Below are 15,415 nucleotides of genomic sequence, written 5' to 3' on the forward strand. Positions count from 1 at the left end.
GCTGATGCTGTTGGATCCTGACCTCCCTGCACTCGAAATGGATTTTCTGGAGCTACAGGAGTCCAATTGGCGCGCTCTCAACGGCGTTGGAAAGTAGACATCTAGGGCTTTCCAGCAATATTTAATAGTCTATACTTTGCGCAAAGATAGACGACGTAACTTGGCATTGAACGCCAAGTACATGCTGCTGTCTGGAGTTAAACGCCAGAAACACGTCATGATCCGGAGTTGAATGCCCAAAACACGTTATAACTTGGAGTTCAACTCCAAGAAAAGCCTCAGCTGGTGGATAGCTTTAGTCTCAGCCCCAGCACACACCAAGTGGGCCCCAGAAGTGGATTTCTGCACCAATTATCTTAGTTTACTCATATTCTGTAAACCTAGGTTACTAGTTTACTATTTAAACAACTTTTAGAGAATTATTTTGTATCTCATGACATTTTTCAGATCTGAATTACATACTTTTTGACGGCATGAGTCTCTAAACTCCATTGTTGGGGGTGAGGAGCTCTGCAGCGTCTCGATGAATTAATACAATTCCTTTATTTTCCATTCAAACACGCTTGTTCTTATCTAAGATGTTCATTCGCGCTTAATTATGGAGAAGGTGATGATCCGTGAAACTCATCACCTTCCTCAATCCATGAACGTGTGCCTGACAACCACCTCCGTTCTACATCAGATTGAATGAGTATCTCTTAGATTCATTACTCAGAATCTTCGTGGTATAAGCCGGATTGATGGAGGCATTCATGAGAATCCGGAAAGTCTAAACCTTGTCTGTGGTATTCTGAGTAGGATTCTGGGATTGAATGACTGTGACGAGCTTCAAACTCCTGAAGGCTGGGCGTTAGTGACAAACGCAAAAGAATCAATGGATTCTATTCCAACCTGATTGAGAACCGACAGATGATTAGCCGTGCTGTGACAGAGCATAGGAACGTTTTCACTCAGAGGATGGGAAGTAGCCATTGACAACGGTGACACCCTACATACAGCTTGCCATGGAAGGGACTTTGCGTGTGGAAAAGGATTTCAAGGAAGAGTTGAAGTTCAGAGGACAAAGCATCTCCAAAACTCCAACATATTTCTCATTACTGCACAACAAGTAACGCTTTTATTCTCTTTTATTTTTCTGATCTAATAATTCCAACTGATAATTTTAATTAATATCCTGACTAAGAATAATAAGATAAACATAGCTTGATTCAAACCAATAATCTCCGTGGGATCGACCCTTACTCACGTAAGGTATTACTTGGACGACCCAGTGCACTTGCTGGTTAGTTGTGCGGATCACAAATTCGTGCACCAGTAATGAATCCAAAAACTTGGTGTTCAATACCATGGCATAAACACAACTTCGCACAACTAACCAGCAAGTGCACTGGGTCGTCCAAGTAATAAACCTTACGCGAGTAAGGGTCGATCCCACGGAGATTGTTGGTATGAAGCAAGTTATGGTCATCTTGTAAATCTCAGTCAGGCAGACTCAAATGGTTATGAATGATTTATGAATAAAACATAAAGATAAAGATAGAGATACTTATGCAATTCATTGGTGAGAATTTCAGATAAGCGTATGAAGATGCTTTGTCCCTTCCGTCTCTCTACTTTCCTACTGTCTTCATCCAATCCTTCTTACTCCTTTCCATGGCAAGTTGTATGTTGGGCATCACCGTTGTCAATGGCTACAGTCCGGTCCTCTCAGTGGAAATGTTTAACGCACCCTGTCACGGCACGGCTATCCAGCTGTCGGTTCTCGATCATGTCGGAATAGAATCCAGTGATTCTTTTGCGTCTGTCACTAACGCCCCACAATCGTGAGTTTGAAGCTCGTTACAGTCATTCAATCATTGAATCCTACTCAGAATACCACAGACAAGGTTTAGACCTTCCGGATTCTCTTGAATGCCGCCATCAATTCTAGCTTATACCACGAAGATTCCGGTTAAAGAATCCAAGAGATAAACATTCAAGCCTTGTTTGCTTATAGAACGGGAGTGGTTGTCAGGCACGCGTTCATAAGTGAGAATGGTGATGAGCGTCACATAATCATCACATTCATCAAGTTCTTGAGTGCGAATGAATATCTTGGAATAAGAACAAGCTGAATTGAATAGAAGAACAATAGTAATTTCATTAATACTCGAGGTACAGCAGAGCTCCACACCTTAATCTATGGTGTGTAGAAACTCCACCGTTGAAAATACATAAGAACAAGGTCTAGGCATGGCCGTGAGGCCAGCCCCCAGTGATCAAAAGATTCAAAGATCAAAAGATGATCTAAGATCTAGAGATGAAAATACAATAGCAAAAGGTCTTATTTATAAAGAACTAGTAGCCTAGGGTTTACATAGATGAGTAAATGACATAAACGCCAGCTTTTGTGCCAGTTTGGGCGTTTAACTCCCATTCTTGTGCCAGTCCCGGCGTTTAACACCGGGCATTCTTGAGCTGATTTGGAACGCCGGTTTGGGCCATCAAATCTCGGGCAAAGTATGGACTATTATACATTGCTGGAAAGCCCAGGATGTCTACTTTCCAACGCCGTTGAGAGCACGCCAATTGGGCTTCTGTAGCTCCAGAAAATCTACTTCGAGTACAGGGAGGTCAAAATCCAACAGCATCTGCAGTCCTTTTCAGTCTCTGAATCAGATTTTTCCTCAGGTCCCTCAATTTCAGTCAGAAAATACCTGAAATCACAGAAAAACACACAAACTCATAGTAAAGTCCAGAAAAGTGAATTTTAACTAAAAACTAATAAAAATATACTAAAAACTAACTAAATCATACTAAAAATATACTAAAAACAATGCCAAAAAGCGTACAAATTATCTGCTCATCACAACACCAAACTTAAATTGTTGCTTGTCCTCAAGCAACTGAAAATCAAATAAGATAAAGAGAAGAGAATATGCAATGAATTCCAAAAACATCTATGAAGATCAGTATTAATTAGATGAGCGGGGCTTTTAGCTTTTTGCCTCTGAATAGTTTTGGCATCTCACTCAATCTTTTGAAATTCAGAATGATTGGCTTCTTTAGGAACTCAGAATCCAGATAGTGTTATTGATTCTCCTAGTTAAGTGTGATGATTCTTGAACACAGCTACTTTATGAGTCTTGGCCGTGGCCCAAAGCACTCTGTCTTCCAGTATTACCACCGGATACATACATGCCACAGACACATAATTGGGTGAACCTTTTCAGATTGTGACTCAGCTTTGCTAAAGTCCCCAATTAGAGGTGTCAAGGGTTCTTAAGCACACTCTTTTTGCCTTGGATCACAACTTTATTTCTTTCTTTTTCTTTCTTTTTCTCTTTCTCCCTTTTTTTTTTTTTTTTTTTTTTTTTTTCGCTTCTTCTTTTTTTTTTGTATTCACTGCTTTTTCTTGCTTCAAGAATCATTTTTATGATTTTTCAGATCCTCAGTAACATGTCTCCTTTTTCATCATTCTTTCGAGAGCCAAGAATTTTAACATTCATGAACAACAAATTCAAAAGGCATATGCACTGTTTAAGCATACATTCAGAAAACAAAAGTATTGCCACCACATCAAAATAATTAATCTGTTATAAAATTTAAAATTCATGCAATCTTCTCTTTTCAATTAAGAACATTTTCATTTAAGAGAGGTGATGGATTCATAGGACATTCTAACTTTAAGGCATAGACACTAAGACACTAATGATACAAGACACAAACATAGATAACATAAGCATGAAAATTCGAAAACAGGAAAATAAAGAACAAGGAGATTAAAGAACGGGTCCACCTTAGTGATGGCGGCTTGTTCTTCCTCTTGAAGATCTTATGGAGGCTTGAGCTCCTCAATGTCTCTTCCTTGCCTTGTTGCTCCTCTCTCATGATTCTTTGATCTTCTCTAATTTCATGGAGGAGGATGGAATGTTCTTGGTGCTCCACCCTTAGTTGTCCCATGTTGGAACTCAATTCTTCTAGGGAGGTGTTGATTTGCTCCCAATAGTTTTGTGGAGGAAAGTGCATCCCTTGAGGTATCTCAGGGATTTCATGATGAGTGGGATCTTTTGTTTGCTCCATTATTTTCTCAGTGATGGGCTTGTCCTCATCAATGGGGATGTCTCCCTCTATGTCAACTCCAACTGAATAACAGAGGTGACAAATGAGATGAGGAAAGGCTAACCTTGCCAAGGTAGAGGACTTGTCCGCCACCTTATAAAGTTCTTGGGCTATAACCTCATGAACTTCTACTTCTTCTCCAATCATGATGCTATGAATCATGATGGCCCGGTCTAGAGTAACTTCAGACCGGTTGCTAGTGGAAATGATTGAGCGTTGGATAAACTCCAACCATCCCCTAGCCACGGGCTTAAGGTCATGCCTTCTCAATTGAACTGGCTTCCCTCTTGAATCTCTCTTCCATTGGGCGCCCTCTTCACAAATTCAAAAGGCATATGCACTGTTTAAGCATACATTCAGAAAACAAAAGTATTGCCACCACATCAAAATAATTAATTTGTTATAAAATTCAAAATTCATGCAATTCTTCTCTTTTTCAATTAAGAACATTTTTCATTTAAGAAAGGTGATGGATTCATAGGACATTCATAACGTTAAGGCATAGACACTAAGACACTAATGATCACAAGACACAAACATAGATAAACATAAGCATGAAAATTCGAAAAACAGGAAAATAAAGAACAAGGAAATTAAAGAACGGGTCCACCTTAGTGATAGCGGCTTGTTCTTCCTCTTGAAGATCTTATGGAGTGCTTGAGCTCCTCAATGTCTCTTCCTTGCCTTTGTTGCTCCTCTCTCATGATTCTTTGATCTTCTCTAATTTCATGGAGGAGGATGGAATGTTCTTGGTGCTCCACCCTTAGTTGTCCCATATTGGAACTTAATTCTCCTAGGGAGGTGTTGATTTGCTCCCAATAGTTTTGTGGAGGAAAGTGCATCCCTTGAGGTATCTCAGGGATTTCATGATGAGTGGGATCTCTTGTTTGCTCCATCCTTTTCTCAGTGATGGGCTTGTCCTCATCAATGAGGATGTCTCCCTCTATGTCAATTCCAACTGAATAACAGAGGTGACAAATGAGATGAGGAAAGGCTAACCTTGCCAAGGTAAAGGACTTGTCCGCCACCTTATAAAGTTCTTGGGCTATAAACTCATGAACTTCTACTTCCTCTTCAATCATGATGCTATGAATCATGATGGCCCAGTCTATAGTCACTTCGGACCGGTTGCTAGTGGGAATGATTGAGCGTTGGATAAACTCCAACCATCCCCTAGCCACGGGCTTTAGGTCATGCCTTCTCAGTTGGACTGGCTTCCCTCTTGAATCTCTCTTCCATTGAGTGCCCTCTTCACAATTGTTCATGAGGACTTGGTCCCTTCTAGTGTAAGGGTGTTCATCTCCTTGCATCATGGGCAAGTTGAATGCTAAGCTTACATTTTCCGGACTAAAATCTAAGCATTTCCACCGAACCATTGTAAGCCAATTCTTTGGGTTCGGGTTCACACTTTGATCATGGTTCTTGGTGATCCATGCATTGGCATAGAACTCTTGAACCATTAAGATTCCGACTTGTTGAATGGGGTTGGTAAGAACTTCCCAACCTCTTCTTCGGATCTCATGTGGGATCTCCAGATATTCACTCTTTTTGAGTTTGAAAGGGACCTCGGGGATCACCTTCTTCATGGCCACAACTTCATAGAAGTGGTCTTGATGCACCCTTGAGATGAATCTCTCCATCTCCCATGACTCGGAGGTGGAAGCTTTTGCCTTCTCTTTCCTCTTTCTAGAGGTTTCTCCGGCCTTAGATGCCATAAATGGTTATGGAAAAACAAAAAGCAATGCTTTTACCACACCAAACTTAGAAGGTTTGCTCGTCCTCGAGCAAAAGGAGAAAGAAGAGAGTAGAAGAAGAAGAAATGGAGGAGATGGAGGGGGTTTGTGGTTCGGCCAAGTGGGAGAAGTAGTGTTTAGGTTGTGTGAAAATAAGGTGGTGAAGATGGGTTTATATAGGAGTGGAGAGGGGTGTATGGGGAAGAGGTGTTGAGTTGATTGGTGAATGGGTGAAGAAGAGAGAGAGTGGTGGGGTAGGTAGGGATCCAGTGGGGTCCACAGATCCTGAGGTGTCAAGGAAAATTCATCCATGCACCAAGGGCGAGCAAAAATGCTTTTTATGCCAATTCTGGCGTTAAACGCCGGGCTGGTGCCCATTTCTGGCGTTTAACGCCAGCTTCTTGCCCTTTCCTGGCGTTTAACACCAGTCTGATGCCCCTTTCTGGCGTTAAACGCCTAGAATGGTGCCAGACTGGGCGTTAAACGCCCATTTGCTGCCCTTACTGGTGTTTAAACGCCAGTAAGGTTTTCCTCCAGGGTGTGCTATTTTTCTTTCTATTTTTTCTTTTTCAATTGATTTTGTGACTTTCCATGATCATCAACCTACAGAAAACATAAAATAATAAAGGAAAATAGATAAATATAACATTGGGTTGCCTCCCAACAAGTGCTTCTTTAATGTCAATAGCTTGACAATGGCTCTCATGGAGCCTCACAGATACTCAGAGCAATGTTGGAACCTCCCAACACCAAACTTAGAGTTTGAATGTGGGGGTTCAACACCAAACTTAGAATTTGGTTGTGGCCTCCCAACACCAAACTTAGAGTTTGACTGTGGGGGCTCTGTTTTGAGAGAAGCTCTTCATGCTTCTTCTCCATGGTAACAGAGGGATATCCTTGAGCCTTAAACACAAGGGATTCTTTATTCACTTGAATGAACAATTCTCCTCTGTCAACATCAATCATAGCCTTTGCTGTGGCTAGGAAGGGTTTGCCAAAGATGATGGATTCATCCATGCATTTCCCAGTCTCTAGGACTATGAAATCAGCAAGGATGTAATGGTCTTCAACCTTCACCAAAACATCCTCTACAAGTCCATAAGCTTGTTTTCTTGAATTGTCTGCCATCTCTAGTGAGATTCTTGCAGCTTGCACCTCAAAGATCCCTAGCTTCTCTATTACAGAGAGAGGCATGAGGTTTATGCTTGACCCTAGGTCACACAAAGCCTTCTCAAAGGTCATGGTGCCTATGGTACAAGGTATTGAAAACTTCCTAGGATCCTGTCTCTTTTGAGGTAATCTCTGCCTAGTCAAGTCATCCAGTTCTTTGGTGAGCAATGGAGGTTTATTCTCCCAAGTCTCATTACCAAATAACTTGTCATTTAGCTTCATGATTGCTCCAAGGTACTTAGCAACTTGCTCTTCAGTGACATCTTCGTCCTCTTCAAAGGAGGAATACTCATCAGAGCTCATGAATGGCAGAAGTAAATCCAATGGAATCTCTATGGTCTCAGTGTAAGCCTCAGATTTCCATGGTTCCTCATTAGGAAACTCATTGGAGGCCAGTGGACGTCCATTGAGGTCTTCCTCAGTGGCGATCACTGCCTCTTCCTCCTCTCCAAATTCGGCCATGTTGATGGCCTTGCACTCTCCTTTTGGAGACTCTTCTGTATTGCTTGGAAGAGTACTAGGAGGGAGTTCAGTAACTTTCTTACTCAGCTAACCCACTTGTGCCTCCAAATTTCTAATGGAGGACCTTGTTTCAGTCATGAAACTTTGAGTGGTTTTGATTAGATCAGAGACCATGGTTGCTAAGTCAGAGTGGCTCTGCTTAGAATTCTCTGTCTATTGCTGAGAAGATGATGGAAAAGGCTTGCCATTGCCAAACCTATTTCTTCCACTATTATTATTGTTGAAACCTTGTTGAGGTCTCTGTTGATCCTTCCATGAGAGATTTGGATGATTTCTCCATGAAGGGTTATAAGTGTTTCCATAGGGTTCTCCCATGTAATTCACCTCTTCCTTTGAAGGGTTCTCAGGATCATAAGCTTCTTCTTCAGATGAAGCGTCCTTAGTACTGCCTGGTGCAGCTTGCATTCCAGACAGACTTTGAGAAATCAAATTGACTTGCTGAGTCAATATTTTGTTCTGAGCCAGTATGGCATTCAGAGTATCAATCTCAAGAACTCCTTTCTTTTGATTCGTCCCATTGTTCACAGGATTCCTTTCAGAAGTGTACATGAATTGGTTATTTGCAACCATTTCAATGAGTTCTTGAGCTTCTGCAAGTGTCTTCTTCAGATAAAGAGATCCTCCAGCAGAGCTGTCCAATGACATTTTAGACAGTTCAGACAAACCATCATAGAAGATACCTATGATGCTCCATTCAGAAAGCATGTCAGAAGGACACTTTCTGATCAATTGTTTGTATCTTTCCCAAGCTTCATAGAGGGATTCACCTTCCTTCTGTCTGAAGGTTTGGACTTCCACTCTAAGCTTACTCAATTTTTGAGGTGGAAAGAACTTTGCCAAGAAGGCATTGACTAGCTTTTCCCAAGAGTTCAGGCTTTCCTTAGGTTGTGAGTCCAACCATATCCTAGCTCTGTCTCTTATAGCAAAAGGGAGTAGCATAAGTCTGTAGACCTCAGGATCAACCCCATTAGTCTTGACAGTGTCACAGATTTGCAAGAATTCAGCTAAAAACTGATGAGGATCTTCCAATGGAAGTCCATGGAACTTGCAATTCTGTTGCATTAGAGAAACTAATTGAGGCTTAAGCTCAAAGTTGTTTGCTCCAATGGCAGGGATAGAGATGCTTCTCCCATAGAAGTCGGGAGTAGGTGTAGTAAAGTCACCCAGCACCTTCCTTGCATTGTTGGCATTGTTGTTGTTTTCGGCTGCCATGGGTTCTTCTTCTTTGAAGATATCTGTTAGGTCCTTTACAGAGAGTTGTGCTTTAGCTTCTCTTAGCTTTCGCTTCAAGGTCCTTTCAGGTTCAGGGTCAGCCTCGACAAGAATGCTTTTGTCTTTGCTCCTGCTCATATGAAAGAGAAGAGAACAAGAAAATATGGAATCCTCTATGTCACAGTATAGAGATTCCTTGAGGTGTCAGAGGAAAAGAAAAATAGAAGGAAGAGGTAGAAGAATTCGAACTTATCAAGAAAGATAGAGTTCGAATTGTGCATTGAGGAGGAGTGTTAGTCCATAAATAGAAGGATATGAAAAGAGGGGAAAAAATTTTCGAAAATTAAAGTAAAAAAATTTTGAAAAATAGTAATTGATTTTCGAAAACTAAGATTGGGAAAGAAATTAAGTGATTTTTCAAAAAGATTTTGAAATTAGAAATCAAAAAGATATGATTGAAAACTATTTTGAAAAAGATGTGATTAAGAATATATGATTGAAAAGTTATGGTTTTAAAAAGATATGATTGAGAAGATATGATTTGAAAAACAATTTAAAGAGATTTGATTTTGAAAATTAATGACTTGGCTAACAAGAAAGATATGATTCAGACATTAAACCTTTCTCAACAGAAAAGACAACATACTTGAAATGTTGAATCAAATCATTAATTGTTAGCAAGTATTTTTGAAAATGGAAAGAAATTGATTTTGAAAATATATGATTGAAAAGATATGATTTGAAAAAGATTTGATTTTGAAAAAAATTTTGAAAACTTGAAAAAAAATTTGACTTAAAAACGAAATCTTCCCTCTTGTGCCATCCTGGCGTTAAACGCCAGAATGGATACCATTCTGGCGTTTAACGCCCAAAACTCACCCCTTTTGGCCGTTAAACGCCCAGCCAGGCACCCTGACTGGCGTTTAAACGCCAGTTTTCCTTCCTCACTGGGCATTTTGAACGCCCAGCCTTTTTCTGTGTAATTCCTCTGCTGTATGTTTTGAATCTTCAATTCTCTGTATTATTGACTTGAAAAGACAAAAAAAAAATTTTGAATTTTTAATGATGGGGAATAATCAAAATGCAACTAAGACCAAATAAACAATGCATGCAAGACACCAAACTTAGAAGTTTGTATACTACTGACACTAACAAAATGAGAATGCATATGAGAAACAACAAAACACTCAAGATGAGAGAATGTAAATATCAGAGTAAGGAAATCATCAAGAACAACTTGAAGATTAATGAAGACACATGAATGAATTCGAAAAAAATGCAAGAAGAATAGAAACATGCAATTGACACCAAACTTAAAATGAGACACTAGACTCAACAAGAAACATACAATATTTTTGGTTTTTTTTTATGATTTTGTAATTTTTTTGGATTATTTTTTTTCGAAAATTGAGTGAAAAAGAAAATAAGGATATCAAAATTCTTAATGAGAATTCCATGAATCATGCAATGTTAGTCTAAAGCTTTAGTCTAAAGAAATTAGACATGGCTAGCCAAGCTTCAGCAGGACATTACATTCAAGAGCTAAATTGATGAGAATCAATAAGCTTTGGTGATGATAAGAACATCACCTTGAACCACTAGAATTCATTCTTAAGAACTCTGAAGAAAAATATCTAAGCTAAGCAACAAGATGAACCGTCAGTTGTCCAAACTCAAACAATCCCCGGCAACGGCGCCAAAAACTTGGTGCGCGGAATTGTGATCATCAATGGCGCCATCAACATGGTACAATAAATTGCAATCTCAACTCTTTATCACAACTTCGCACAACTAACCAGCAAGTGCACTGGGTCGTCCAAGTAATAAACCTTACGCGAGTAAGGGTCGATCCCATAGAGATTGTTAGTATGAAGCAAGCTATGGTCATCTTGTAAATCTCAGTCAGGCGGATTCAAATGGTTATGGATGATTTATGAATAAACATAAAATAAGGATAGAGATACTTATGTAATTCATTGGTGAGAATTTCAGATAAGCGTATGGAGATGCTTTGTCACTTCCGTCTCTCTGCTTTCCTACTGTCTTCATCCAATCCTTCTTACTCCTTTCCATGGCAAGCTGTATGTTGGGCATCACCGTTGTCAACGGCTACAGTCCCGTCCTCTCAGTGAAAATGTTCAACGCGCTCTGTCACAGCACGGCTAATCATCTGTCGGTTCTCAATCAGGTTGGAATAGAATCTAGTGATTCTTTTGCATCTGTCACTAACGCCCAGCCTTCAGGAGTTTGAAGCTCGTCACAGTCATTCAATCCTTGAATCCTACTCAGAATACCACAGACAAGGTTTAGACCTTCCAGATTCTCTTGAATGCCACCATCAATTCTAGCTTATACCACGAAGATTCTGATTAAGGGATCCAAGAGATATCCACTCAATCTAAGGTAGAACGGAGGTGGTTGTCAGGCACACGTTCATAGGTGAGAATGATGATGAGTGTCACGGATCATCACATTCATCAAGTTGAGGAACAAGTGATATCTTAAAACAAGAATAAGCCAAATTGAACAGAAGAACAATAGTAATTGCATTGATACTCGAGGTACAGCAGAGCTCCACACCTTAAACTATGGTGTGTAGAAATTTCACCATTGAAAATTGATGAGCGGATAATTTGTACGCTTTTTGGCATTGTTTTTAGTATGTTTTTAGTATGATCTAGTTAGTTTTTAGTATATTTTTATTAGTTTTTAGTTAAAATTCACTTTTCTGGACTTTTCTATGAGTTTGTGTGTTTTTCTGTGATTTCAGGTATTTTCTGGCTGAAATTGAGGGACCTGAGCAAAAATCTGATTCAGAGACTGAAAAGGACTGCAGATGCTGTTGGATTCTGACCTCCCTGCACTCGAAGTGGATTTTCTGGAGCTACAGAAGCCCAATTGGCGCGCTCTCATCGGCGTTGGAAAATAGACATCTTGGGCTTTCCAGCAATATATGATAGTCCATACTTTGCCCAAGATTTGATGGCCCAAACCGGCGTTCAAAGTCACCTTCAGCTTTCCGAGCGTTAAACGCCGGAACTGGCACCAAAATGGGAGTTAAACGCCCAAACTGGCACAAAAGCTGGCGTTTAACTCCAAGAAGAGTCTCTACACGAAAAATGCTTCATTGCTCAGCCCAAGCACACACCAAGTGGGCCCGGAAGTGGATTTTTATGTCATTTACTCATCTTTGTAATCCTTAGGCTACTAGTTCCCTATAAGTAGGACCTTTTACTATTGTATTTCACATCTTGAGATCTTTGAATCTTTTGATCACTGGGGGCTGGCCTCACGGCCATGCCTAGACCTTGTTCTTATGTATTTTCAACGGTGGAGTTTCTACACACCATAGATTAAGGTGTGGAGCTCTGCTGTACCTCGAGTATTAATGCAATTACTATTGTTCTTCTATTCAATTCCGCTTGTTCTTGTTCCAAGATATCACTTGTTCTTCAACTTGATGAATGTGATGATCTATGACACTCATCATCATTCTCACCTATGAATGTGTGACTGACAACCATCTCCGTTCTACCTTAGATTGGGTGAATATCTCTTGGATTCCTGATACACAATGCATGGTTGATCGCCTGACAACCGAGTGCTCGCCTGACAAACGAGCCAGCCATTCCATGAGATCAGAGTCTTCGTGGTATAGGCAAGAACTGATGGCGGCATTCAAGAGAATCCGGAAGGTCTAACCTTGTCTGTGGTATTCTGAGTAGGATTCAATGATTGAATGACTGTGACGTGCTTCAAACTCCTGAGGGCGGGGCGTTAGTGACGGACGCAAAAGAATCACTGGATTCTATTCCGGCCTGATCGAGAACCGACAGATGGATAGCCGTGCCGTGACAGGGTGCGTTGAACATTTCCACTGAGAGGATGGGAGGTAGCCACTGACAACGGTGAAACCCTTGCATAAGCTTGCCATGGAAAGGAGTAAGAAGGATTGGATGAAGACAATAGGAAAGCAGAGAGACGGAAGGGACAAGCATCTTCATACGCTTATCTGAAGCTCTCACCAATGATATACATAAGTATCTCTATCTTCATCTTTATGTTTTATTCATATATCATCTATACCCATTTGAGTCTGCCTGACTAAGATTTACAAGGTGACCATAGCTTGCTTCATACCAGCAATCTCCGTGGGATCGACCCTTACTCGCGTAAGGTTTATTACTTGGACGACCCAGTGCACTTGCTGGTTAGTTGTGCAAAGTTGTGTTTATGCCATGGTATTGAGCACCAAATCTTTGGGGCCATTACTAGGGATTATTTGAGTTGTGAAAAGTAGTGATCACAATTTCGCACACCAAGTTTTTGACGCCGTTGCCGGGGATTGTTTCGTGTATGGACAATTGACGGTTCATCTTGTTGCTTAGATTAGGTATTTTTCAGAATTCTTAAGAATGAGTTCTAGAGTTTCATGATGATCTATTGAAATCTGGCTGGCTGAGAAGCCATGTCTAATCTTATTGGACCGAGGTTTCAACTTATCATCACAAGAGCTTGTTGATCTCTATCAATCTGGCTCTTGGAGCAATGATCTGCTAAGGCTTGGCTGGCCATTGGCCATGTCTAGTGTTTTGGACCGAAGCTTTCTTTGAAAGCTTGGCTGGCTGTGAAGCCATGTCTAATTCCTGGACCGAAGTCTTAGACTAGCATTGCAATGATTCCTGGAATCCAAATTGAGAATTCTGAAACCTTCATTTTCTATTTCCATATAATTTTCGAAAAATCCAAAAAAATTCAAAATCATAAAAACCAAAAAGATTTTATGTTTCTTGTTTGAGTCTAGTGTCTAATTTTAAGTTTGGTGTCTTGCATGCATTGTTTATTTGATCTTGGTTCTATTTTCAAGTCAATAGTACAGGGAACTGAAGATTCAGAACATGCAGCAGAGGAATTACACAGAAAAAGATGGGCGTTCAAAACGCCCAGTGAAGAAGGACAAACTGGCGTTTAAACGCCAGCCAGGGTACCTGGTTGGGCGTTTAACGCCCAAAAAGGTAGTGCATTGGGCGTTAAACGCCAGAATGTGCACCATTCTGGGCGTTTAATGCCAGGATGGCACAAGAGGGAGGATTTTGTTTTCAAATCAATTTTTTTTCAAGTTTTCAAAGTTTTTCAAAATCAAATCTTTTTCAAATCATATCTTTTCAATCAAATGTTTTCAAAATCAATTTCTTTCCTTTTTCAAAGATACTTGCTATCAATTAATGATTTGATTCAACATTTCAAGTATGTTGCCTTTTCTGTTGGGAAAGGTTTAATATTTGAATCATATCTTTTCCTGTTAGGCAAGTCATTAATTTTTAAAATCAAATCTTTTTAAATTGTTTTCAAATCATATCTTTTCAATCATATCTTTTTAAAACCATAACTTTTCAATCAAATCTTTTTAATTACATCTTTTTCAAAATAGTTTTCAATCATATCTTTTTGATTTCTAAATTCAAAATCTTTTTCAAAAATCACTTGATTTCTTTCCCACTCTTGGTTTTCGAAAATCAATTAAAGTTTTTCAAAATGTTTTTAAAATCTTTTTAACTTAATTTTCGAAAATTTCTTCCTCTCTTTTCACATCCTTCTATTTATGGAGTACCACTCCTTCTCAATGCACAATTCGAACTCTATCTGATTAAAGTTCGAAGTCTTCTACCTCTTCCTTCTATTTTTCTTTTCCTCTGACACCTCAAGGAATCTCTATACTGTGACATAGAGGATTCCATATTTTCTTGTTCTCTTCTCTTTCATATGAGCAGGAGCAAAGACAAAGGCATTCTTGTTGAAGCTGACCCTGAACCTGAAAGGACCTTGAAGCGAAAGCTAAGAGAAGCTAAGGCACAACTCTCTGTAGAGGACCTAACAGAAATCTTCAAAGAAGAAGAACCCATGGCAGCCGAAAACAACAACAATGCCAACAATGCAAGGAAGGTGCTGGGTGACTTTACTGCACCTACTCCCGACTTCTATGGGAGAAGCATCTCTATCCCTGCCATTGGAGCAAACAACTTTGAGCTTAAGCCTCAATTAGTTTCTCTAATGCAACAGAATTGCAAGTTCCATGGACTTCCATTGGAAGATCCTCATTAGTTCTTAGCTGAATTCTTGCAAATCTGTGACACTGTCAAGACTAATGGGGTTGACCCTGAGGTCTACAGACTTATGCTATTCCCTTTTGCTGTAAGAGACAGAGCTAGGACATGGTTGGACTCACAAACTAAAGAAAGCCTGGACTCATGGGACAAGCTAGTCAATGCCTTCTTGGCAAAATTCTTTCCACCTCAAAAATTGAGTAAGCTTAGAGTGGAAGTCCAAACCTTCAGACAGAAGGATGGAGAATCCCTCTATGAAGCTTGGGAAAGATACAAACAATTGATCAGAAAATGTCCTTCTGACATGCTTTCTGAATGGAGCATCATAGGTATTTTCTATGATGGTCTCTCTGAACTATCCAAGATGTCTTTGGATAGCTCTGCTGGAGGATCTCTTCATCTGAAGAAGACGCCTACAGAAGCTCAAGAACTAATTGAAATGGTTGCAAATAACCAATTCATGTACACTTCTGAAAGAAATCCTGTGAACAATGGACAAGTCAGAAGAAAGGAGTTCTTGAGATTGATACTCTGAATGCCATATTGGCTCAGAATAAAATATTGACTCAACAA

General features: G+C 39.9%; 2 non-coding genes across 2 annotated transcripts; one reads left to right on the top strand and one right to left on the bottom strand.

Moving 5' to 3' along the window:
- Positions 1-8,225: 8,225 nt before the first annotated feature.
- Positions 8,226-8,333, top strand: LOC130950060 (small nucleolar RNA R71). The gene has a single exon (XR_009073514.1). It is a non-coding gene; the product is annotated as a small nucleolar RNA R71 (small nucleolar RNA).
- Positions 8,334-15,044: 6,711 nt separating this feature from the next.
- Positions 15,045-15,152, bottom strand: LOC130955928 (small nucleolar RNA R71). Its single transcript, XR_009076944.1, has one exon. It is a non-coding gene; the product is annotated as a small nucleolar RNA R71 (small nucleolar RNA).
- Between the last annotated feature and the right edge of the window lie 263 nt (positions 15,153-15,415).

Source organism: Arachis stenosperma, chromosome 1 (genome assembly GCF_014773155.1).
Source record: "Arachis stenosperma cultivar V10309 chromosome 1, arast.V10309.gnm1.PFL2, whole genome shotgun sequence".
In the NCBI taxonomy this organism is placed as follows: domain Eukaryota; kingdom Viridiplantae; phylum Streptophyta; class Magnoliopsida; order Fabales; family Fabaceae; genus Arachis; species Arachis stenosperma.